The 27,332-nt window shown below is 43.2% G+C and overlaps 1 protein-coding gene across 3 annotated transcripts in view; it reads right to left on the minus strand.

Annotated features, from left to right (window-relative positions):
- The window catches only part of ADCY8 (adenylate cyclase 8), a 230,417-nt gene that overhangs the window by 178,609 nt on the left and 24,476 nt on the right, over positions 1 to 27,332 (minus strand). The window lies entirely within an intron of this gene.

Consider the following 27,332-nt stretch of genomic DNA (forward strand, 5'->3'; position numbering starts at 1 on the left):
AATAAATAAATATATATTTTAAAAAATTTCCAATGTAGATCTTAAGGTAATAATCCAAATGTTTAGTAGCAGTTGAATAGAACTTTGCCCCTCATTCAGTTCTCAGGTCAACTTATTCCTACAGCCCTTCTTCAACCACTCCATCCAGTTTAAAGCTTCTCCCTCCCTAAATCCCGGAGAAGGCAATGGCACCCCACTCCAGTACTCTTGCCTGGAAAATCCCATGGACAGAGGAGACTGGAAGGCTGCAGTCCATGGGGTCGCTAGGAGTTGGACACGACTGAGTGACTTCACTTTCACTTTTCACTTTCATGCATTGGAGAAGGAAATGGCAACCCACTCCAGTATTCTTGCCTGGAGAATCCCAGGGACAGAGGAGCCTGGTGGGCTGCTGTCTATGGGGTAGCACAGAGTCGGACACGACTGAAGCCACTTAGCAGCAGCAGCAGCAACAGCTCCCTAAATCCAGATTTGAACTCAAATTTGAAATCTCAAGGAAAGCTTCCTTCCTCACGCTATCTCACTTATCCCTTCACTAGCTGAAATTTTTAATTTTTTAAAGGGTTGGGGAAGCAGGTGAAAAGACAAGAAAGATTAGTAAGAAACAGGAAACATGTTAGTTGAAAGGTACTATTGTATTTAACTTTGGTACCCAGGTTTTCTTGGGGGAGCATCCAAGGCCTGATGTTCCTAACTCAAGAGAAAATATCACATTTGTCTACTGCTTTCTATTTCTATTGCCGTTACCCATCTCCCAGGTGCCAAAGTCTCTTTAACCCTTAAGTTAAACTTTGTATTTTCACATTTGAAATTGAAAGTGTTAGTTGCTCAGTCGTGCCTGACTCTTTGTGATCCCATGGACCATAGTCCGCATGCTCTGTCCATGGAATTCTCCAGGCTGGAATCCTGGAGTGGGTTGCCATTTCCTTCTCCAGGGAAATTTGCAGACCCAAGGATTGAACCCAGGTTTCCTGGATTACAGGCAGACTCTACCATCTGAGCCACTTAGGAAGCACATCCGCCCCGTCCCAAACTTCTCTCTGGTGAAGAAAAGCAGGAGATTCTGGAAAGGAGTCAATAGATGGAAGAAAAAAAAAACAGCATAGTAAGGCTTTCTTGATTTTTATGGCTTTAGCTTGAGAGCAGATAACATAAGGTATAGTTTGAAGGTGAAAAATTGCAATGGGAAACCCAGTTGGTCTGAAGAAGCAAAGAATAAGGTTCAGTACTTATGGCTGATTCACGCTGATGGGTGGCAGAAACCAACACAATATTATAAAGCCATTATCCTACAATTAAAAATCAATAAATAAAAAATAGTAAGGTTCAGAACAACTGTAGTTGCTGAAAAGTGATGGGAAAAGCCCCCAAAGAAAAGAACCAGTGAGGAAGAACATTAAATTCCTATATAAACTCTTCTCTGACCCACATATGCACAGGGCAAACAGCAAATGATCGAGTTAATGGTAAAAGAATTGAACTGAGATTTGAACTGCCATAAATAAATAAAATTTAAAAAAAGAATACATAAAATATTCCTAAAGGAAACAGCATAGGAGACTTACAGTACCAGGTAACAGAATTGTTATAAAGCCATAATAATTAAGACATCCTGGTATTTACAGGGGGATACAGAAATTGACCAGTGGATGTGAATGGAGAGCCCAGAAACATAAACACACAAACTTGATAATAATGCACTCTATTTCTAAGGAGAAAATAAGGCCTTTTCAACAAAGGGTATTAGAAAAATTTGTTATTCACTTGGAAAATAAAGTAAAAGTAAATTCCTGCCTAATCCAATATATAGGAATACATTGCAAGTGGATTAACGTCTTAAATATGAAAGGCACAAATATTTTACTATTTTGATAAATTTTTAAAATTAAATGCAAAAAATACAAACCATAAAAATAGATTGATATATTTGACAAAATTAAAATTAAGCACTTCTATTCATTGAAAGACAGCTTTAATTAAATGGAAAACACTATAAGTAGAGATATTTGCAACACCTACAACTGGCAAAAATTAATTTAAGCTCACATGAAGAACTTGTATAAATCTATAAAAATAAAAGCAGTCTTATAGGATACAAGGGCAAAAGAGAAGTGGGGTATTTCAAAAACAAGAGAATATCAACATGAAAATAAGGATAACAATCTAGGAACTATAAGTTAAAAATCCACACCCATTCTACATCTACCAGGTTGGCACCAAAAAGGAAAAAAAAATAGTGGGGCATCATCAAATCAGTAAGGATGCTGTTGGCAATGTGAACTGACATTGCTCCTTGGACTTTGCATACTAATCTTGAATTTGCACATTACTGGAACTGAACCTTTCCCCTTCATACCCAGAGCCATCTTTGCACAAACAGCCCAGGAAACATGCCCGAGAATGTTAAGAGCAGCGTTTTCTATGAGGGCTTGAAAGTGGAAATAATCTGAATGGATATTTTAGGATGTATTAAAATACTTAAATACTACTCAGTGGTGTTGATAAATCTAACTATTATTGTATGAATCAAAAATGTTTGTAGAGACTTCCCTGGCAGTCCAGTGGTTAAGAATATGCACTTCCATTGTGGGGGGCACAGATTTGGTCCTGGTCAGGGAACTAAAATCTGCATACTGTGTGATGCAGCCAAAGAATAATAAATAAAAATAAATTTAATTAAGCATCTTAAAAAAGTAGGACTGCCCTACCATTCTTTATCCTTGCACACTGAGCATTTATCACAATTCATATTTATTTGCAGGCTTGGTTGTCTGGTACCTATTTTATCACATTGGATTATTACTTCTGATGCTACAGGATGATGTTTATTTTACCGTGTACTGATACCTAGTACCTAGCATAGTGGCTGAAAAGTGCTTAAGCACAGTGCCTGTTATCTGGCACCTAATGTGTGCAGGATATTTGGTGAATGAGTGAATGAATGTATGAATAACTCTCCTCTGTACCACTCATCATTACTCACAAGATATGATGGACTAACGATCTTGAAATACCAATAATAATGTAAAATACCCCCACAAAAATCCTTGACAAAATTTTAAAAATGTGTGGGAACTGGAAAAAACCGAAAGTACCTAACTTTACAAGAGATAAATGAGGGGGAAGCATTTCTGATAAAGGGATGCTAGCTATTAACTACGTAAATAAGCTACTCAAATTGCTTTATGGCTTTAATATTACTAGCAACCCAAATCCCAAGTGGAATTTTCTTTTGGAACTTGGAAGATGACTTAAAAGTGTATCTGAAAGAATATATGAGTTAGAATACTGGAGACATTTTTACAAAAGTGATTACAGAGGGTCACTGCACAGCCGGAAGATAATATACACCATCAGGGAACAATAATTAAAATTCTGACAATAGTGAAAATCTCAACTGAAAACTTAGTGAAATAAAATAGAAAACATGATGAGTTTGTATTCAATACATATAGCTCAACAATTCAGTGGAAAAATAATTGTCAGTAACAGGATAATTTTTCATCTATTGAAAAAATGGATGATAGCCACCTCATAATATATATCAAAATAAATGCCAATGAAATAAAGACTTAAATGTGAAAAAGAGACTACCCAAAAAGGAAAATAAAAGAGAATATTGCTCTAATCTAAGCAGAAAAGCATGAGTCAAGTCTCAAAAATAAGTAGGTTTTTTATAAAAAATGAAATTATTCTGACACATTGCTTGTGTGGGTGGTAAAGTTTACTCATTTCTTTCCACCCAGTGACCTAACTTCTAGCCATCTATCTTAAGGAAACAATCATACATAGGATCAGAAGTTTCTGTTAAGGGATGTTCATTTATTAATGAAAACAAAAAATAAATGGAAATTGTGTATTTTAGGAGTAGGGGAAACGGCTGAATGACTGAAGCATGCATATATGAGATAATATAAAGTTGTATTAAAATATTTAATGACATGAGCAAACCTGTATGGTACATTAAGATATAACATTTAAAACTGTATTACAGCACGAATCTATGAGTTCAATGTGATCCTAATGCCCAGTACAAAAGAAAATATATATATATATATGTACTTGCATGTATATGTCCATGCATATGTTAAAATAGGAAGAATAGGTTATTCAGACAAAGTCACTTGTGATGATATAACAAGGCAGTAAAAACAGGGAAAAAACAAAAACATGAGAAATCAAGATTGAGAAGAATTATACCCAAAAAGGTGAGCCTAGCATTTGGGGCTTTTTCTTCCTAAGGGCATCTGCACATTTCAAAGGAGGTGTCTGAGAGCTTCAGAAGCAGAGCTGAGTGTTCAAGACTCAGGAACCAGGGGAACAAAAGCTGAGAGGAAGCAAAGGTGGAGATGCTGGAGGAGAAAAGAGTCCTCAAACAACCACTTGTATGTGGACTTGATCTTTGATCAGTAGTTGACCACCCAAATATCTTTACTGTTGCATTTTAGTATCAAATAAGTATCTAATAATACTAAAATGTTGACTTATTTTTAAAGCAAGTTTTATGTAGGTGCTATTCCATTGTAGAAGCTGTAGATCTGTGTTTCCATGAAAGAGAGGGGTATATATTGCTATGATGTCTCAGGTTGGTTATCCTAAACAATCCCTCCAACTTACAGCTCTCTCTAGATCCCTGTAAGCCCCACTTGTAAGCCACCTCTGCCCCAGAGCTGACATACTGAATGTGAGATGCTTAAGAAACATCTGTTGATCAATGCTTTATTTTTCTACCCTTACATATCTGTAAACTGCCATTGAGAAGTCTTCCTAACCCTTCACTACTAAATAATTTATCTATTCAAAATTATTTATGGAGCAAGTTCTGTGTGTCAAGTACAGTTTTATAAGCTGGCAAAGCAGATAAAGCTCAGCTCTCATTCTAGTGGTAGGAAACAGGTAATGAACAAATAAACCAAGGAATATTTAACACATAGGGGCTTCCCTGTTGGCTCAGTGGTAAAGAATCCAACTGCAATGCAGGAGATGTAGGTGACATGGTTTTGATCCTGGGTCAGGAAGATCCCCTGGAGGAAAAAATGGCAGCCCACTCCAGTATTCTTGCCTGGAGAATCCCATGGACAGAGGAGTCTAGTGGGCTACAGTCTGTGGGGTTGCAAAGAGTCAGACACGACTGAACATGTCAAGCATATCATTTAACACATGGTGATGCTTTGTGTGAGATAAATACTAAGAAGAAAAATATGGCAGCATAAGGAAGATAGACAGTGATGGAGTAAGGTTGGGACTGCTCATTTAAAGGGAGTTCAGAGAAAACTCTCTGATAAGAGATATTTGAGCAAGATCTAAAAAAATGAAGAGAGTCATGGAATATTTGGGGAGAGTGATTCAGGAGGAGGAAACAGAAAGCACAAAGACTCTGAGGTGGAGAAGAAGCCCGCTCAAGCCCATCATGAAGTCCACCATGGTTGGACAGAGAGGGGGGCAGGAGGATGGAGGCGCTTTTAGGAGACGAGCCCTGAAAGGTACCAAAGTGTCAGACTGTGCATGGTCTTGCACATGATAAGAATATTGACTTTAGGGACTTTCCTGGGGCGTCCAGTAGCTAACACTCTACACTTCCACTGCAGGGGACTCAGATTTGATCCCTGGTCGGGGAACTAAGATCCCACATGTTGAACAGCACGGCCAAAAAATTAAAAGAATACTGGCTTTTCTCTGTGTGAGACAGGAAGGCACTGGAGAGTCCTCAGTCCTGGGAGACATGACCCACCTTCCATGTTTTAAGGGTCAAGCACTGGCTGCTGTGAAGAAAACAGACTCTACAAGGGGCTAGGGTGGAGTTAAGGAGAAAAGTTACAAGGCTTTTAGAAAGTTCGAATGAAGAGAGATTGTGGGCTTGGACCAGGATGATGCGCAGCTGGTGAGATCGGGCCAGGCCCTGAATACATGTCAAAGGTAGAGACAAGATTCACTGATAAATTTTGTGTAGATGATGAAAAGAAGAGAGGAGATGAGAGTGACCTCCAGGAAATTACTTATTCTTACCACACATGCAAATCATCTAGGGGCTTAAAAAGATGCAGATTCCCTCAGTCCTACTCAGAACTACTGAATAAACATATACAGGAATGAGGCCTGGGAATCTTCATTTTTTAGCAATCTCCCAAAATCACTTTCTGCAGTGGGTCCATGGGTTGCCATAGGGAATCACTGCTTCATGAAAACGGTCTTAAGATCATAAATAACATTGCCTTTTGACCTCCTATATATAGGTCCATCAGTCATGCTGTATTGGGAAGAACAAAGTTGACTCCATATGGATCTATTTATTTTACTTTAACCTTTATATTCTATTGCTTTTGCTTAAGAGTTAGGAATGTTGCCTATAGTTTAAAGTACACAGGATAGCCTGTTCTCAAGGCTCTGGCTTTTAAGGGTATGATGCTTTTCCACTCAAACAAGGGATAAAAAGTAAACAGAGAAGAACATTTGTTTAGCTGGAGAATTACAGGAACATTGTGACCTGACCTATGTGGACAAAGTGTTTCTGCATCAAGAAGTTTGCCATAATCAACCTCACCCTTCCCTCACTTTGCCTTTAAAAATGTTTTGCTGAGACCATTTTGGGGAGTTTGTGTTGGTTTGGGGCGCAAGTCATCCATCTCCTTGCATAGCCCAGCAATAAGCCTTTCTCTGCTCCGAACTCTGGTGTTCTGGTATTATTTGGCTTCATTGTGCGCCGGGCACATGAACTTGCGTTCACTAACATCACTAAATTCTGGACTCCCACAGGGCAGAGACCATTTCATTGTATCTCATCTCTTAACACAGGGTCTGGCATTGTAATACTCAACAAACACTTGTCGAATCTAATTAACTTGACGGAGTCACATGAGTGAATTTCAATGACCCACCTCTTGGGTGCAGTTTTGTGATGCCTGGGAAGAGGGATGTTATCACTGTGAGTGGGAAGCCCTCGACAAATTCATCCAGATAGGATGAGTCCCTCCTCACCTTCCCCATCATCTCTTCCTCCAAGCCCTGGAGATGGAAGCTTCTCTGTGTGGGCCAGGCTGGCCCCTTCCTCCCTGGGGCGGTGTCCACAGTGTGGGCACTGCTATTTGAGGCCAGGCAGTGGAGAGCTGGAAAGGCTCGCAGAGTCAGCTGCCCCATTTGACACAGGATTTGCGCTTTTATCATGGCAGCAAGATCTGTGCCATTCATTGCCAACCGGCCAGACCGGAGGACTGACTCACTGGGGATCCCCCCACCCTTCTGCATTCAAAGTTATGCCACAGGGAGGTGCATCTCCTTTTCTCTGCAGTTCGCTTTGTACAGGGAGCAGTGCCACAGTCTGCAGTCCAAGCTGCAGGCTAGAAGAGACGCACTTTATTATAAGAACAGGAGAAAGACTGCCCTTCCATTCATTTCTGCGTTTCCAAAAGCATCCTTTCAAGTGCTACTGTGTGTATGGAAAGACTAACTCTGGGAAAGTGACTATGGGGCCTGTACCTGTGGACAGTTTTACTTTTTTAATTTAGTAAGGAGGAATTCCCTGGAGGTATAGTGAATAAGAATCCGTCTGCCAATGCAGGGGACATGGGTTCGATCTCTGGTCAGGGAAGATTCCACACACTGCTAGGGGGCAACTAAGCCCGTGTGCCACAACTGCTGAGCCTGCGTGCTGCAACTGCTGAAGCCCTTGGACCTAGAGCCCATGTTGTGCAACAAGAGCAGCCACTGCACCAACACTAGAGAATAATCCCTGCTCAACTAGAGAAAGTCTACGTACAAGCAAAGAAGACCTAGTTCTGGGGGTCCTGACAAAGTGAGTGGGGCAGCCACACACCAAGGGCCTTCACATCTGCCCGGTGCTGTAGCTTCTGCAACCAGAGACCTGGGTTGCACTTCCTGTTGCCCCCATTTACTAGGCATACGACCATAGGCGTACGACCACTTTTCGCCTTTTGAACTTTCTCATCTGAACAATGGGAATAAAACTTCACCACATACAAATACATACGTGTATAGCTATATATTTACGTCTAAGAGATGGTGAAGGATAGGGAAGCCTGGCGTGCTACAGTCCATGAAGTTGTAAAGAGTCAGACACGACTTAACCACTGAACAATGAACAATAAATATTTGTATTATATATATATATGTGAATATGCATGGCAGGTAACAGATATCCAATAAATGTTGTATATATAAACATGAGGTTATTTTCCCCCCAAATTCTAGTGTACAGTGCAATATATATTTTTTATCTCTGAAAAAATGATGCATTACAAATTACTATTCTAGCTGGTTTCTCTTCCTGTTTTCTTGAGAAAGAAGCTACCTCCTAAACCAAGCACTGAAAATCATTCTGTGAGGATGCAGTATGCTATGATGCCAAAAATGAAAAGGTCATAGGTGTAATCCCGAATGTTCCTAGCTCTCTTTAGTTTGACTTTGAAGATGTTGTCTCTTTGAGTTTATATGAATGGGTTTGAGCACAACATTTCTTGAGTTAACCAGTCCTACATTATATTTCTTATTGAAGCTTCAGGGGTGTTCTGAACACAGGAGAAAAAGATTTTCTCCCTTCAGGTTCAGAAATAACCCAGAGGACCATGAAGTATTAACATCTCTTGTATTTACACTAATTTACAAAGAATGTTTCTGCTCATTGTTTACTATGTAGAGAAGGTAGTAGGGGGGATTATGGAGTCATTCAATCCCATCTTTCACCCCCTGGGTGACCCAGGCAGGTCATTCCCCTCATTAAGGGCATGGATATTAAATGGTTTGGTTTGCTTTGCTCTGTAGCACTTAGCAGTTTATCCCAGTGGTTGAGGATCTGGGTTCCCAATGAGTGAGTGAAAGTGAAAGTTGCTCAGTCATGTCTGACTCCTTGTGAACCCACAGGCTGTAGCCCACCAGGCTCCTCTGTCCATGGAATTCTTCAGGCAAGAATACTGGAGTGGGTTGCCATTCCCTTCTCTAGGGGATCTTCCCGACCCAGAGACTGAACTCAGATCTCCTGCGTTACAGGCAGATTCTTTACCATCTGAGCCATCCGAGTTTCCAATAATGCCACTTATTTGTTATGTAATCTTGGCCCAGTTAGTTAATACAGCCCTCACTTGTAACAGAAGAATGCCCACCTAAAGATGCCGTTGTATAAGTAATGATAGCAATCCGCAAAAGGCTTATAAGACAATCATTGCTTACTATGTGTTGACTGAGGTCATGGTTATTATTATTATTATTATTGCTTTTGTTGTATGTTATATCACAAGAATGACTCATGGAGGTCTGAGCAGGTAAGCAACCTGGGAAGCTTTGTGTTTGAGAAAGATGTCCAGCAGTACAGCAGCAGGAAGAGTTATCACCCTCTCTGAGTTAAGGACTCAGAGAAGACTGGGATGGGGGTGATTAGGACGCTCCATGGGCTCAGCCATCATGGTCATCATGGCCATCATGGTCAACAAAAGAGTCTGAAATGCAGTACTTGGATGCAATCTCAAAAACGACAGAATGATCTCTGTTTGTTTCCAAGGCAAACCATTCAATATCACAGTAATCCAAGTCTATGCCCCAACCAGTAACGCTGAAGAAGCTAAATTTGAATGGTTCTATGAAGACCTACAAGACCTTTTAGAACTAACACCCAAAAAAGGTGTCCTTTTCATTATAGGGGACTGGAATGCAAAAGTAGGAAGTCAAGAAACACCTGGAGTAACAGGCAAATTTGGTCTTGGAATACGGAATGAAGCAGGGCAAAGACTAATAGAGTTTTGCCAAGAAAATGCACTGGTCATAACAAACACCCTCTTCCAAGAACACAAGAGAAGACTCTATACATGGACATCACTAGATGGTCAACACCGAGATCAGATTGATTATATTCTTTGCAGCCAAAGATGGAGAAGCTCTATACAGTCAGCAAAAACAAGACCTGGAGCTGACTGTAGCTCAGACCATGAACTCCTTATTGCCAAATTCAGACTTAAACTGAAGAAAGTAGGGAAAACCACTAGACCATTCAGGTATGACCTAAATCAAATCCCTTATGATTATACAGTGGAAGTGAGAAATAGATTTAAGGGCCTAGATCTGATAGATAGAGTGCCTGATGAACTACGGAATGAGGTTCATGACATTGTACAGGAGACAGGGATCAAGACCATTCCCATGGAAAAGAAATGCAAAAAAGCAAAATGGCTGTCTGGGGAGGCCTTACAAATAGCTGTGAAAAGAAGAGAAGCAAAAAGCAAAGGAGAAAAGGAAAGATATAAACATCTGAATGCAGAGTTCCAAAGAATGGCAAGAAGAGAAAAGAAAGCCTTCCTCAGCAATCAATGCAAAGAAATAGAGGAAAACAACAGAGTGGGAAAGACTAGGGATCTCTTCAAGAAAATCAGAGATACCAAAGGAACATTTCATGCAAAGATGAGCTCGATAAAGGACAGAAATGGTATGGACCTAACAGAAGCAGAAGATATTAAGAAGAGATGGCAACAATACACAGAAGAACTGTACAAAAAAGATCTTCATGATCCAGATAATCACGATGGTGTGATCACTCACGTAGAGCCAGACATCCTGGAATGTGAAGTCAAGTGGGCCTTAGAAAGCATCACTACGAACAAAGCTAGTGGAGGTGATAGAATTCCAGTTGAGCTATTCCAAATCCTGAAAGATGATGCTGTGAAAGTGCTGCACTCAATATGCCAGCAAATTTGGAAAACTCAGCAGTGGCCACAGGACTGGAAAAGGTCAGTTTTCATTCCAATCCCAAAGAAAGGCAACGCCAAAGAATGCTCAAACTACCGCACAATTGCACTCATCTCACACGCTAGTAAAGTAATGCTCAAAATTCTCCAAGCCAGGCTTCAGCAATATGTGAACCGTGAACTTCCTGATGTTCAAGCTGGTTTTAGAAAAGGCAGAGGAACCAGAGATCAAATTGCCAACATCCGCTGGATCATGGAAAAAGCAAGAGAGTTCCAGAAAAACATCTATTTCTGCTTTATTGACTGTGCCAAAGCCTTTGACTGTGTGGATCACAATAAACTGTAGAAAATTCTGAAAGAGATGGGAATACCAGACTACCTGATCTGCCTCTTGAGAAATTTGTATGCAGGTCAGGAAGCAACAGTTAGAACTGGACATGGAACAACAGACTGGTTCCAAATAGGAAAAGGAGTTCGTCAAGGCTGTATATTGTCACCCTGTTTATTTAACTTATATGCAGAGTACATCATGAGAAACGCTGGACTGGGAGAAACACAAGTTGGAATCAAGATTGCTGGGAGAAATATCAATAACCTCAGATATGCAGATCAATAACCTCAGATATGCAGATGACACCACCCTTATGGCAGAAAGTGAAGAGGAACTCAAAAGCCTCTTGATGAAAGTGAAAGTGGAGAGTGAAAAAGTTGACTTAAAGCTCAACATTCAGAAAACGAAGATCATGGCATCCAGTCCCACCACTTCATGGGAAATAGATGGGGAAACAGTGGAAACAGTGTCAGACTTTATTTTTCTGGGCTCCAAAATCACTACAGATGGTGACTGCAGCCATGAAATTAAAAGACACTTACTCCTTGGAAAGAAAGTTATGACCAACCTAGATAGCATATTCAAAAGCAGAGACATTACTTTGCCAACAAAGGTCCGTCTAGTCAAGGCTATGGTTTTTCCTGTGGTCATGTATGGATGTGAGAGTTGGACTGTGAAGAAGGCTGAGTGCCGAAGAATTGATGCTTTTGAACTGTGGTATTGGAGAAGACTCTTGAGAGTCCCTTGGACTGCAAGGAGATCCAACCAGTCCATTCTGAAGGAGATCAGCCCTGGGATTTCTTTGGAAGGAATGATGCTAAAGCTGAAACTCCAGTACTTTGGCCACCTCATGCGAAGAGTTGACTCATTGGAAAAGACTCTGATGCTGGGAGGGATTGGGGGCAGGAAGAGAAGGGGACGACAGAGGATGAGATGGCTGGATGGCATCACTGACTCAATGGACGTGAGTCTGAGTGAACTCTGGGAGTTGGTGATGGACAGGGAGGCCTGGCGTGCTGTGATTCATGGGGTCGCAAAGAGTCCGACACAACTGAGCGACTGATCTGATCTGATGGGCTCAGCTGAGCCAACTGGAGGCACAAAGGTACCACTGCCAGCGTCCTCTGTCACGGTCCTGGGTTCTTCTTACAGCTGTCAGCCTGAGACCAAGCTTCCTGCTTGTCCTTTATAATAATACATACTGAATTAGGAGAAGAAATTATAGATAGTACATGCTGCTGCTGCTGCTGCTAAGTTGCTTCAGTCGTGTCCGACTCTGTGCGACCCCATAGACGGCAGCCCACCAGGCTTCCCCGTCCCTGGGATTTTCCAGGCAAGAACACTGGAGTGGGTTGCCATTTCCTTCTCCAATGCATGAAAGTGAAAAGTGAAAGTGAAGTCGCTCAGTCGTGTCCGACTCCTAGCGACCCCATGAACTGCAGCCTACCAGGCTCCTCCATCCATGGGATTTTCCAGGCAAGAGTGCCGGAGTGGGGTGCCATTGCCTTCTCCGAGATACTACGTAATGAAGTTTAAAAAAATAACAGAGCATTGAAGTAGTAAACTTAAGAGCATATCTAAGGGAAAAAAATGATGCTGGCATGCTGAATTCAGAGGGTGTACGATAGCATGATGAATTAAATGATGAAAAAAGTACATTAAAAACTCTGAGTTCAGTGAGAAATGACAAAGTAATGAGGGGGAAAGGCAGTCTTTTCAGATTAGAACAAGAACAAGAAGAGAGAATAATTCTGAAAAACAGAATTAAAAAAAATAAGAGGAGTATAAGATTTAAAAAAAATGGATTAAACAAAACTCTGACATTAAGGAGGAAGTAAAAATGTTAACGGCTAAAAATAGGAAGGACTGGAGGTGAGGAAAAATAAATGTTTAAACCCTTCAAAAATAGATAAGGTAAGATGATGAAGTTAAATTTTTAAAAAATATCAGAAGTATAACAAGCAGTAGCTCAAAATTTAAAATAAACTATGCTCAGGCAAAGCGGTTTAAGATACTAGCCCATTTACAATGTTTATTCCACAGTATTCAGTGAAAGGGACAAACCAAGTGGCCAGTAATTGTTCCAATAGTGTTTTCCAGGCTCAGGTAACTCTACCCTTAGCATCTCCTGCTTCTTTGCAAGGGAGGGAAAGTGAGGAGAGCTTCCCTTTACACACTCCAATTGTGTACCAGATACTGAGCTTTGGCCTTTATGTATGCTATTTTATAGCAACCCAAAGGAGCTTCCATGGTGGCTCAGATGGCAAAGAATCTGCCTGCAATGCATAAGACCCAGTTCCAATCCTTGTGTTGGGAAGAGTCCTTGGAGAAGGGAACGGCAACCCACTCCAGTATTCTTTCCTGGAGGATTCCATCGATAGAGGAGACTGCTGGGCTACACTCCATGGGGTCACAAAGAGTTGGACTGAGAAACTAACAGACTTGGTCGTATTAGCTCCATTTCATGGAAATGAAAAATAAGACTCAGAGAGGTTAAGCAATTACCCAGGGCCACAGAGCTAGTAAGTGGTACTAGCATGACCAATTGGTCTTGGTTTTCCTGAACACAGAACTTTGCTTTAAAACCTGGGAAAACCAGGTTTTCCTTTGCTTGGTCCTGGGAAAACCAGCAGGAGTTTTCCTAGCATGCTTTCTGCACAGCTTCCTTGCCATCTACTCCGGTGGTGCCCAACCTTTTTGGCACCAGGGACCGGTTTCACGGAAGATAATTTTTTCACGGTTGGTGGGGAGTTGGTTTGGGGATGATTCAAGCACATCACATTTATTGTGCACTTTATTTCTATTATTACCACATCAGCTCCATCTAGGATTATCAAGCATTACATCCCAAAGGTTGGGGATCCATGACCTATTCAATTCACAGAGCTCAACACTCAGCCTGGTCCTCACCCCATGTAGAAGCAACTCTCCTCCTTGTTTTCTGCTCTGTGGGACTGTATCTCATATAGTCATCTATCATCGCTCTTATATGGTGGTGATCAGTCTCATCCGCTGTCAACTCTACATCCCCAGGGCCTTGCATAGTGCTTACACTTAACCTGTGTGTGTGTGTGTGTGTGTGTGTGTGTGTGTGTGTGTGTTAGCCTCTCAGTTGTGTCTGACTCTTTGTGATTCCCTGGGCTGTATCCCACCAGGCTCCTCTGTCCATGGGATTCTATAGGCAAGAATACTGGAGTGGGTAGCCATTCCCTTCTCCAGGGGATCTTCCCCACCCAGGGACCAAACCCGGGTCTCCAGCATTGCAGGCAGATTCTTTACTGTTTGAGCCACCAGGGAAGTCTGCTCCTCATTCATTCGTAGAGGCAACAAATATTTACTGAGTGCCTCCAATAGGTGAGGCAGCATGCTAGGACTACATAAAGATGGACCAAAGAAACATAGGCCCTGCCCCCATGAAATATACAGACTGTTAACACTTCAGGCCTTTGGGATATGTTTGTTGAATGAATGAATGAGCTTGGTGGTGGACAGACTAAAGGGATGTGAGCTGTTCAGCTTCCTGCCCTCCCTTAGGGGATGCCTCAGTTAAAGATTCTCAAGACCTTTTTTTTTTTTTTCCCCTGGCCATGCGCAGTGTGGTTTGCAGGCTCTTAGTTCCCCAATCAGGGATGGAAAAAATGCCCCCTACAGGGGAAGCGTGGAGTCCTAACATTGAACTGCCGGGGAAGTTCATGAGGCAAATTTTCATGGGTACCCAAGGGAAGAAAGAAAGTGTCTGTTCTCAGTTGCCCCCCTTCAATTATCCAGGAAGCTTCTATGGTTTAGGATTTTAGAGTTTGGGAATCAGAATTTAACCCCAACACTCTACCTCCGAGAGCCTCTGAGTCTATTTTGGTTTTTAATAGAAATGACTACTGATGACCTATTCTACATGTTCTAGGCACTATCCTGGGCTCTGGGGATACAGAACAAGTCTCTTCTGCCTGAAGCTTATATTCCAGTGAACTTACTATTTCTTCACATGCAAAAGAAAAAAGGAATCCCTATGATCTAGGGTTATTGCAAAGATAAGATAAAATAACACACAAAACTTACTCTCAACGTTATTATAGCTTAGCAGTCATAGAAGAATCATCATAGGTAATGATTCTTTGTGAGTAGTTATAAAGATTGAAGGAGGCAACTATCTGACTTCCCAGGTGGTCCAGTGGTTAAAACTCTGTGTTTCCACTGCAGAGGGTGTGGCCAAAAATTTTTTTTAAAAAGGTGGGGTGGGGAGGCAGTTGCTATACATAAAGAACTACTTAGCATTTACACAGTCAGTTCAGTTCAATTCAGTAGCTCAGTCGTGTCCAGCTGTTTGCAACCCCATGGACTGCAGCACATCAGGCTTCCCTGTCCATCACCAACTCCTGGAGCTTACTCAAACTCATGTCCATCAAGTTGGTGATGGCATCCAACCATCCCATCCTGTCATCCCCTTATCCTCCTGCCTTCAATATTTCCCAGCATCAAGGTCTTTTCTAGAGAGTAAGTTCTTCACATCAGGTGGCCAAAGTATTGGAATTTCAGCTTCAGCATCAGTCCTTCCAATGAATATTCATGACTGATTTCCTTTAGGATGGACTGGTTGGATCTCCTTGCAATCCAAGAAACTCTCAAGAGTCTTCTCCAACACCACAGTTCGAAAGCATCAATTCTTCAGTGCTCAGCTTTCTTTATAGTCCAACTCTCACATCCATACATGACTACTGGAAAAACCACAGCATTGACTAGATGGACCTTTATTGGCAAAGTAATGTCTCTGATTTTTAATATGCTGTCTAGGTTGATCATAGTTTTTCTTCCAAGGAGCAAGCGTCTTTTAATTTCATGGCTACAGTCACCATCTGCAGGAGAAGGCAATGGCACCCCACTCCAGTACTCTTGCCTGGAAAATCCCATGGATGGAGGAGCCTGGTAGGCTGCAGTCCATGGGGTCACTAAGAGTCGGACACGACTGAGCGACTTCACTTTCACTTTTCACTTTCATGCATTGGAGAAGGAAGTGGCAACCCACTCCAGGGTTCTTGCCTGGAGAATCCCAGGGACGGGGAGCCTGTGGGCTGCCGTCTGTGGGGTCGCACGGAGTCGGACACGACTGAAGCGACCTAGCAGCAGCAGCAGCAGTCACCATCTGCAGTGATTTCGGAGCCCCCCAGAAATAAAGTCTTTCACTGTTTCCATTGTTTCCCCACCTATTTGCCATGAAGTGATAGGGGACTGGATGCCATGATCTTAGTTTTCTTAATGTTGAGTTTTAAGCCAACTTTGTTTTACACAATAAACACCCCAAAATTGCAGCCACTAGTATAGAAGTTTTCACATAGGCTGCCTCCAGAAAAAGGCAGTGGGCAGAGACTAAGGAGGAACCATTGGGATTTGGTTCTCTTCTCTCTTCTTTCTCCGGTATGTGCTCCCTGGCTCGTAGTCATAGAGGATACCTTGGGGTTCTCTAGATCAGCTTTTTGCCCCTAAAGAGCTGCCCTTTTGTGCCCCTCTCTATGCTGATATCTCTGGGTGGTATCAGGTCTCTTTGTCTTCAATTTCCATTTGGGTTCTTCCATGGCTAGTTCAGGAAGGAGCCATAAAGACAGGAAGAGAGAGAGAGAGACTGGGACAAGCCCTCATTCTGCAGCAGCCTGGGCAAAGACTGTGTTCCTGTGTAACTAACATGACAGCTCTCACCAGGTTTTGATAATACCACCCCTCTCCTTGCTCCATCAGATCTCTGGGGGTGGGAACAGCATTCTCCGTGTCTCATCACGCTTTGTGGCTCCCTCAGTCCGATCCTGGGGCTTCCCAAGTGGCACAGTGGTAAAGAGTCTGCCTGCCAATGCAGGAGACCCAAGAGATGTGAGTTCGATCCCTGGTTTGGGAAGATCCCTGGAGGGGGACATGAAACCCCACTCCAGTATTCTCGCCTGGGAAATCCCATGGACAGAGGAGCCTGGTGGGCTACAGTTCATAGAGTTGCAAAGAGTCACAAATGACTGACTGACTGAGCTGGCATGCACGAATCCTATCCCAAACATTTGCTTGATTGACAGTGGAACCGAGAATATGTCTGATGCCAAAATCCATTCCATATCACTATGCTCAATCCTCCCCTGCAGAATACTCAGCCCTCCTAACTTTAGGACTCACGAACACTTCCTTAAATATTCCAGTTAAAGACAGCATCATCAAGGAATTCTTATTAATATTAATATCAATTAATATCAATATTAATGGATTTTGTTTTAGGAGGAGACACTGTTTCTGGAGGCTTGACCACATCAACCAACTCAACTGTTACTTTGCAAGGAAAACCAGGAGCCAAGTCCAGGTGCAGAGTTTTGTCATATGTGCCCAGAGTATTGGAGGAAGCTTCTCCATTGGACTCTGAGTTTTATACGGTGACAAATTATAACCTAGCAGAGTTTTCTCATCTGTACATTTAGCTTCTCTGTATTGACTGCAATTACAAGTTGGGGTAAGAAAGAAGAACAAAGAGAGAGAGGGACAGAGGTGGAGAAAGAAAAGGGAAGGGAAAGGAAGAGAGGGGAAAAGAAGAGAGGGAAGAAAAAACCTAGAGAGCATATTAAAAAGCAGAGACATCACTTTCTCAACAAAGGCCTGTATAGTCAAAGCTATGGTTTTCCCAGTAGTCACATACGAATATGAGAGCTGGACCACAAAGAGGGCTGAGTGCTAAAGAATTGATGCTTTTGAGCTGTGGTGCTGGAGAAGACTCTTGAGAGTCCCTTGGACTGCAAGGAGATTAAACCAATCAGTCCTAAAGAAAATCAACCCTGGATATTCATTGGAAGGACTGATGCTGAAGCTGAAGCTCTAATACTTTGGCCACCTGATGTGACGAACTGACTCATTGGAAAAGACCCTGATGCTGGGCAAGATTGAGAGCAAGAGGAGAAGTGGGTGGCAGAGGATGAGATGGCTGGATGGCATCACTGACTCAATAGACATGAATCTGAACAAACTCTGGGAGACAGTGAAGGACAGGGACGCCTTGCGTGCTGAAGCTCATGGGGTCTCAAAGAGTTGGGCACGACCGGGCAACTGGTTTGAGCATGGTGTCTGTTCATGAGCACGTGGTGTGAGAGGACAAGGATTTACAGTCTGTGTCGGTCAGTGGCCTCCAGCAAGGCGCCCACCCCATTCGACTGGATGTGCCACTAGGTTTAAAGTTACATCTCTGTCACACATCATGGCTCTAAACACAAGCCAACTGCTTCCTCTGGCCTCGATCATTCCAGAGTAAAACTTGCCTATGTTGGCTTATGGAGGTAGGATACATCCATTTGCTGACTTCTTTTGGCATTTAACAGATTTTTTTTTTTTTTTTTTTTTTTTTTTACAGCCTGACTTGTGACTACGTTGTTCACTTTAAAACCAAACCTCAGTGTAAGCTGTGATTCCAAAGTAGAGTAGGTTTCATCCAAGTAGTATATGTTGCACTGTGACACGTGTAGCAGAAAATACGGAAGTTAGCAAAACAAGTAGAGATGGGAAAAGCCACAGTCTGGATGCCCACAACTCCTGGAGCTGGCAGGTGAATAATAAACATTTCTTTGAATGAAAAAAGGAATGAATGACTCATCTGCTGCTGGCAGTCAGGAAAGACTCAGGTGTCCTTTCTGAAAAGACTGTTGATGCAAAAGGCACAGGGCATTTTGCAGCACTGTGTTGAAAATGAAGCCTATAAATATTCACAGGCAGGCAAATCAGATATGTTTTGAGGACCCAAATGGACACTGATTCAATTCTCTTCTCTCTCCATCTAGGGCCTGTCAGGCATCGCATCTCAAGTGCTTTATGGATGTGACTAGGAGGAAGCAAAGGGTCAGCTGGGGAATGCGAGACTCAAATGAATTGCTCCCTTGCTGGATGGACCCTCCTGGTCGGGTCACTGGCAGGTCACTGATGAAATGTCCCCCTTTGTCACATTCTCCGTTCCTGACACACAGGACACGGAAGAGCTGGGAATCTGCTTTAGCTACCTTTAAGAGTGCTTTCTCTCAGGACTTCCCTGGTGGTCCAGTGGTTAAGAATCTGCCTTGCAATTCAGGAGGTGAAGGTTCAATCCCTGGTCAGGGAACTAAGATACCACACCCTGAACAACTAGAGAGTCTGTGCTCCCACATAATGCAACTAAGACCTGATGCAGGCCAGACGAAAAAAAGGGGCTCTTCTTCCAGAGTTAGCTTCAAAAATTTTAAAAATGGAGGTGATGGTATGAGCGTGGGTGGTTTTGCTTAGCTTGGAGATAGATGCATGTGTGGGAGTCTGGCCTGGGGACAATATTAAACATGTCTCCATTAGTGTCGTGTCAGACCCTGGGATGTCCTTTGTGACAGAAGGGGTGTGAGAATGGGCACAAGATTGCAGGATCCAGTGGTTGCATCACTCCCAGGAGCTGAGGGAGCCCTGGATTGAATAAGGGAGCACCTTGGTGTCATTTTGTAGTCAACCTCTCCAAAGTTGGGACGCCATTCTTCAGGATGCAGGGGACACTTCAAAGGCATGATGCTAAGCCCTGGTAGATGGGATGCATGAGTCTGAGAAATAAAGAGGGAAAGCAGGAGTGACCCCACTTAGCATCTCTTCCAGTGACCCACCTGGGGAGCCTGCAACCCTGAATGCTCTAACTTTAGAGTTCCAGCTCTCCACAGGTTGAAAACTTCCACCAGGTGAGAGTAACAGTCCTACGAACTATAAAAGATGGCATGTTGGGCTCATTATGCCAAGTAACCAGCAGACAAGCAAAGTCATCACTCAGGCAGGAATTATATCCTGGCCTAGGAAAGGCATGGTGACCAGAGGCTCAGAGGCCTGAGGTTCCAGTTAGAAACTGGAACATGCTGTCAGGTAAACCACCAAGAGATGCTAAATCACCAAGAGATGTAAACCACTGCCAGAGATGCTAGCTGGCGGAGAGGGGAATCTAGAACAGAGACAAGAGGAGGGATACCATGTGTATCAGTTGGGCCCCCAAGACCAGCTGCAACAGTGGAAACTGATTTATCTCAGGCACTGCCCTCTTCTAAGCTTGCCCAGGAAAGCTCACCAGGGTCATAGAGAAACTGCTCTCAGAACTTGTGCAAAGATGTAGATCCCAGTGGCACAAGGAGTGAACTGTGGTGGGTCTTGGGATGAGCCATTACGTCTCCTTCTAGGAACCAGGGACATAGTCTCCTAGGATTCCTGCCAAGGGCTGGCATCATTCTTTGAGCATCAACTCAGCTGAGAGGGCCTCCACACCCAAGGTCACTCTCTAAGACCAATGAATTTGGAGGTATAAATGCTCATAATTTCAGCTCAAAAATATCATCCCGGCTTCAGAATTCCCCATGGACTTCTCAGGTGGTCTGGTGGTTAAGACTCTGCATTTCCATCACAGAGTGTACAGGTTCAATGCCTGGTTGGGGAACTAAGATCCTGAATGCCACACAGATCAGCCAAAAACAAACAAACTCCCCATGGAATTACTAAGGTTGCTGTTGAAATTCATTCAGAGCTCAATTTGTCCCTTTGTCTAGTTTTACTTTCTTCTCTTCCCTTCCATGGGAGCTGATTCCCAAAACATCCCCTGATAAACTCCCAATACCCACCTCTCAGTCTGCTTCTCAGAGGACCCAACTGGTAATAACCAGAAAGCATTCAGAGCCCTCACGGATGCTGTCAGCCTCCAATATTGGCTGAACGAATAAATGTGTTCAATGAGTGATTTGAATAATGAGTGTATTTTGCCATCCAGACCACTAGATGGATGACGATTTGACTGTGTTATAGAGAGTTCTCTTCTTTCTTCATCCATTTTATAGTTACTGAGCCCCAACAATGACCTGTGAAGTGAAGCGAAAGTTGCTCAGTTCTGTCTGACTCTTTGTGACCCCTGGGCTATACAGTCCATGGAATTCTCCAGGCCAGAACACTGGGGTGGGTAGCCTTTCCTTTCTCCAGGGGATCTTCCCAGCCCAGGGATCGAACCCAAGACTCTTCGCTTTGCAGGCTAATTCTTTACCAGCTGAGACTTAAGGGAATCCCAAGAATACTGGAGTGGGTAGCCTATCTCTTCTCCAGGGAATCTTCCTGATTCAGGAATCGAACTAGGGTCTCCTGCACTGCAGGCGGATTCTTTACCAACTGAGATATCAGACAATGACCTAGACACTGTTTTATTTTATTAAAAAAAAAAATTCTTATTGGAGTATGGTTGATTCACAGCACTGTGTTAGCCTCAGGTATACAGCAAAGTGAACCAGCCCCCCTCCACCACAAATGTATACATATCCATGCATTCTTTCTCAGATTCTTTTCCCGTATATAGGCCACCTCAGAATACTGAGTAGAGCTCCCTGTGTTATACAATAGGTCCTTATTAGTTCTCCACTTTCTACACGGTAGTGCGCACGTGCCAAGCCAATCCCCATTTCCCAATCCATCATGTCTCCCCGTTTTCCTTCTGGTAACCAAAAGCTTGATTTCAAAAGCTGTGAGTCTGTTTCTGTCTTGAAAGCAAGTTCATTTGTACCCTTTTTTTTTTTTTTTAAATCCACATATAAGTGACATCACATGATATCTGTCCCTGTCTGTCTGGCCCACTTCACCTAGGATGATAATATTTAGGTCCAACCATGTTGCTGCAAACGGCATCATTTCACTCTTTTCCATGGCTGAGTAACATTCCATCATATATACGTACCACACCTTTTCCATCCATTCCTCTATTGATGATGCCTCCACATCTGTTTTAGATTCTCAAGGCAAATAAGACCTTCTCTCAGGGCCCTTCCTTATGGGACTCTCCATAGGAACTTTAATTTAGATCAAACAGTTCAGGGAAAACCTCTCTGGGGGTCGAAAGTTTAAAGGAAACCTGAAGAATGAGGAGGAGTTGGCCAATAAGAGAGGCAGGCAACAACTACCCCAGGCAGAGGGCAGGCAGAGAGGGTGACCGTAGAGTAAGTGAGGTAGGGCGAGGGCAAGGGCAGAGGGCTTCTTGCTGACGCTCTATAGCTTGTTTCAGCCTGGTGCTCTGGGGTCGAGCCACTTCTAGGTCACGGTGAAAACCACAGAAGATGGTTCTTCTACCCAATATATCTCTGCCCTGAGACTCTTCCTGCGATTTGAGATCAGAACTGCCCCTTCCTCTCCAGCCTCCCCCATCGTCTCCTCCTTCCCCTCCCTCCGGAGCAGATGGCGCTGTCAAGGAGCTGGTGGTAGCAGTTCCCAAGAAGTTTCTGGTGTGAGCATGAAGGAGGTGTTGTGTAACGCGGTGGTTACTATGGCAAGTTTTATTGGGTGATTGGGTTTGAAGAAACATTTTGATTCATCATTAGCTACTGAGCTAAAAATAGTGCCTCACCAGGAGCCTGTTTTCTCTTAAAATGTGTCTGATGTTCTGATAAAGTGCAGTACGCACCAAAAATTGGAGCATTTTCTCAAGTCACCTAAATCTTGATCTTGACTCCTCCAAAGAAGGCCCAATTATCATCTGCATTACTCCACCAAAAGGCATGTTTGTTGTTACAGATGAATATAGTATTGACTTAGATGAAAAAAGAGTCCATTATGTCCAAGTTGAAGAGCCCAATTCGTAGAGAAGATGACTTTATAGGGTATAACTTTATAAAGTTCCTCAACTACACAATTTTACAGGCAGGGGATAAAGCCAGTCTCCCAGCATTTCTTTTATCAGATGAGTATACAGAATAGAGTGGTTGAAATATGGCACTCTACCAAAGGACAAACACTGGTCAACCTCTGTAGTAGAGAATACTACTATGTCACGTCAGGCGTGTCCGACTCTGTGCGACCCCATAGATGGCAGCCCACCAGGCTCCCCTGTCCCTGGGATTCTCCAGGCAAGAACACTAGTAGAGAATAAACATTGGCTAATCTGTGGCACTAGTGGTAAAGAACATGCCTGCCAATGCAGGAGACATAAGAGGCGTCGGTTTGATCCCTGGGTCAGGAAGATCCCCGGGAAGAGGGCATGACAACCCACTCCAGTATGCTTGCCTGGAGAATCCCATGGACAGGAGCCCGTCGGGCTACACTCCAAAGGGTCGTAAAACGGTCAAACACGACTACAGTGACTTAACACAAGCAGAATCTGTTGCCAAGAGTTTAGTTCACTCTCACTTTTTCAAGTTTACCCATTTAATGTTTGAATCAAATAAAATATTCTTCAAACATTTAAGCCCATGGTGGTTATGAGTAGGCGCTGTGTGTTTGGATCTATAGGGCTGAGTTATATACCTTGTGACCCATTAGGTAGTAAAAATATAACGGAAGCCAAGAACATGAAGTGTCTCCAGCCCATGGTGACTCATACCTAATGCCATCCTGTTTGCAATTTTTTTTCATATTATTCTATGTTTGTCTCTTAATTCTGCTACTGAACGCAGCTAAGCCTATTTTGCCAGCTTTAAGAAGCGGGGCAACTAACTTTCCAGGATCGCCACGAGATAAAAAGAGGTCACGTAAGGACAAACCCCACCATGCTGTCGGCTACACTAACCTAGGAGCACAATAGATCTGCCTCTGGGATTTGAATTCTCAACTCTGCGCCTTACCTAAATGTGGGGAGATGGAGCTTTAAATCTCTCTAAGCTTCAGGCTCCTCACATGTTGCTGCTGCTGCTGCTGCTAAGTCGCTTCAGTCGTGTCCGACTCTTTGCGACCCCATAGACGGCAGCCCACCAGGCTCCACTGTGCCTGGGATTCTCCATGTTAAGTGGGGATAATAACTGTACCTACTTCATAGGTTTTTGTGATGGAGAGAAGTGATTACATGGATCCCTTGGCATACAGAGATCAGTTAGTACACATCAGCTGTTACTATCAAGTCATTTCTTTTTCTCAGCGAGACTGTATGTTCCTTTGCGTGCATGCTGAGTTGCTTCAGTCGTGTCTGACTCTTTGCAACCCTATAGACTGTAGCCCTCTAAACACCTCTGTCCGTGGGATTCTCCAGACAAGAATACTGGAGTGGGTCTCCCTGCCCTCCTCCAGGGGACTCTTCCCAACCCAGGAACTGAACCCACATCTCCTATGTCTCCTGCACTGGCAAGCGCCTTCTTTATCACTAGCGCCACCTGGGAAGCCCGCATGTTCTTTAATGAGTGGCAATAGTCACGCCTAATTCTTTTGGATACTATTATGACAATGTATCTATTTTGAAAACTTGGATACTTCTGAGAGTGAGAGGAGGCAGGCACCGATCTGGGGTGTCCTGGGCACTCTAATATATAGTGATCCTACCTGCGGCACATGCTACTGGCTTAGGCACAGGCCAATTATATAAACCTTCAAGCTACACTCTTGGGAAATAGCTTAATAAAGGGCAATGTCTTCAAAAGTGCAGGCACCGCTCTAGAGTCTGGGGATATGTCAATCAACAAAAGAGACCAAACCCCTTCTTTTACTTATGAGGATGCAGACAATAAACAAAGGGATACAAAAAGACAGATGCACCCCCAGTGTTCATTGCAGCACGACTTAAAATGGTAGGAAGTACTTAAAACTACATAAAGCAACCTAAATGTCCATGGACAGATGACTAGATAAAGAAGATGTCATACATGTATACAATGAAATATTACTCAGTTATAAAAAGGAACGAAATTGGGTCATCTTTAGTGACATGGACGAACCCAGAGTTTGTCATGCAGAGTGAAGTAAGTCAGAAAGAGAAAAATAAATATTGTATATTAACACTGGAGAAGGCAATGGCACCCCACTCCAATACTCTTGCCTGGAAAATCCCATGGACGGAGGAGCCTGGTGGGCTGCAGTCCACAGGGTCGCTGAGAGTCAGACACGACTAAGTGACTTCACTTGCACTTTTCACTTTCATGCATTGGAGAAGGAAATGGCAACCCACTCCGGTGTTCTTGCCTGGAGAATCCCAGGGATGGGGGACCCTGGTGGGCTGTCGTCTATGGGGTCGCACAGAGTCGGACATGACTGAAGTGACTTAGCAGCAGCAGCAGGAGCAGTGTATTAACACATATATGTGGGAAGTAGAAGAATGGTGCTGATGTACCTAGTTGCAGAGATGCAGATGGAGAGAACGAGCTGTGGACACAGTGGGGATAATGGAGAGAGCAGGACAAACTGAGAGAGCAGCACGGACACATACACACCACCACGTGCTAAAGAGACAGCTAGCAGGAAGCTGCCGCACAGCACAGGGAGCTCAGCGTGGTGCTCTGCGATGACCTGGAGGGCTGCGATAGGAGAGGAGGTCCAAGAGGGAGGGCATATATGTGCACGTACAGCTAAGCCGTTGTGCTGAGGCACACACGTTGCCATACAGCAGAAACTAACACAACACTGTGGAGCAACTACACTCCAATAAAAACATAAAACACCAAAGTTGCTGGCCTATAAGAAAAATGCTAAACGAATACAAAATTATGGCATTTCCTGTGCATTGGTGAAGAGTGCTATGGAGAAAAATACAGCTATCTCTGATCAAGTTATATCTGAGCAGAGAGCTCCCCAAAAGGTGAGCAAACCATGCAGATATCCAAAGGAATAATGTGGAGTATATACTCCATTATCAACAAACATTCATAACAATAAATGGAAATCAGAAGACAAAATATAACCTAATCAATTTTACGGAGACTTTAAAAACTCATTTCAGATATGCCTGTTGTTTTCCCTATAATTTTGGTAATTTGATCTTTAAATAATTTATAACATAACAGCTTTACCCAGCTGTCACCATTATAAAAATAGTAGTTAAATTTATTATGTATCTCCTATGTGTGTGGTACTTTACCACAATAGGTCAGCATGGGGGTTATGGCACCTGCATTTCCAATGAGAGACACGAGGCTCAGAGAGGTGAAAATCCATGTGTGTGTCCACGGCCAGGTAGAGGAACCAGGCCTGAAATACAGACCCCAGTCTGCAGATTTCAAATGTCTTGCCTTTTGTCTAATGACTTTGCTTGTAATCCTAACACTTAGATAAGAAGCCTGTGTCCATCTGAGAACAAGAACAAACATCAAGACATAGTTAAAGATGGAAATTCCTTTCTTTCTTCATCATTCAACAAATGCTTTCCAAGGGCCTACTACATGCCAGCTACTGTTCTAGACTTAGAGGATACACTAGTGAGAAGTGGACATCATTTTCTATCTGTGGGCCTGCCCTGCTGGCAGAAGGAAATAATACAATTACATAAATTATTTCGAGTGGTAGAAGGTGAAAAAGCTGGCTTAAAACTCAACATTCAAAAAAGATCATGGCATCTAATCCCATCACTTCATGGCAAACAGAAGGGGAAAAAGTGGAAGAAGTGACAGATTTTATTTTCTTGGGCTGCAAAATCACTGCAGACAGTGACTGTAGCCATGAGGCTGAAAGACCATTTCTCTTTGGAAGGAAAGCTATGACAAACCTAGACAGCATGTTAAAAAGCAGAGACATCGCTTTGCTGACAAAGGTCCGTATAGTCAAAGCTGTGGTCTTCTCAGCAGTCATGTACGGATGTGAGAGTTGGATCATAAGGAAGGATGAGCACTGAAGAATTGATGCTTTTGAATTGTGATGCTGGAGGAGACTCTTGAGAGTCCCTTGGACAGCAAGGAGATCAAACCAGTCAATCATAAAGGAAATCAACCCTGAGTATTCATTGGAAAGACAGATGCTGAAACTGAAGCTCCAATACTTAGGCCACATGATGCGAAGAACTGACTCACTAGAAAAGACCCTGATGCTGGGAAGGATGGAAGGCAAAAGGAGGAGGGGTTACAGAGGAGAAGATGGTGAGATAGCATAACCAACTCAATGGAGATGAATTTGAGCAAACTCCAGGACATAGTGAAGGAGAAAGAGCCTAATGTGTCCATGGGGTCACAAAGAGCTGGACATGACTTAGTGACTGAACAACAACAAAAAGAAGGTAAAAAGCATGCTTTTAAAATAGAGCAATGGGGACTTCCCTGGCAGTCCAGTGGCTAAGACTCCATGCTCCCACTGTGGGGGCCCAGGTTCAATCCCTCATTGGGGAACTAGATCCTGCATGCCACAACTAAAGATCTTGCATGTTTGGATCGAAGCAGTCAAAGGTTCCACGTGCTGCAATTAAGACTTGGCAGAGCCAAATAAATGAATAAAAACAAAATACTGCAATGTAAAATACAGTGGAATGTAGGGTGGGGTGGGGTGAGGTAGGGATGCTGTGTGAGAGAGAGGTTACAAATTTAAATGAGAACATCAGGGTAGATGCTGTCACCGAAAGGGTGGCTTTCCTGCCAATATGTGAAAGAGGAAGTTGACATGGGGATCTC

The sequence above is a fragment of the Bubalus bubalis genome, chromosome 15, assembly GCF_019923935.1.
Source record: "Bubalus bubalis isolate 160015118507 breed Murrah chromosome 15, NDDB_SH_1, whole genome shotgun sequence".
Lineage (NCBI taxonomy): Eukaryota > Metazoa > Chordata > Mammalia > Artiodactyla > Bovidae > Bubalus > Bubalus bubalis.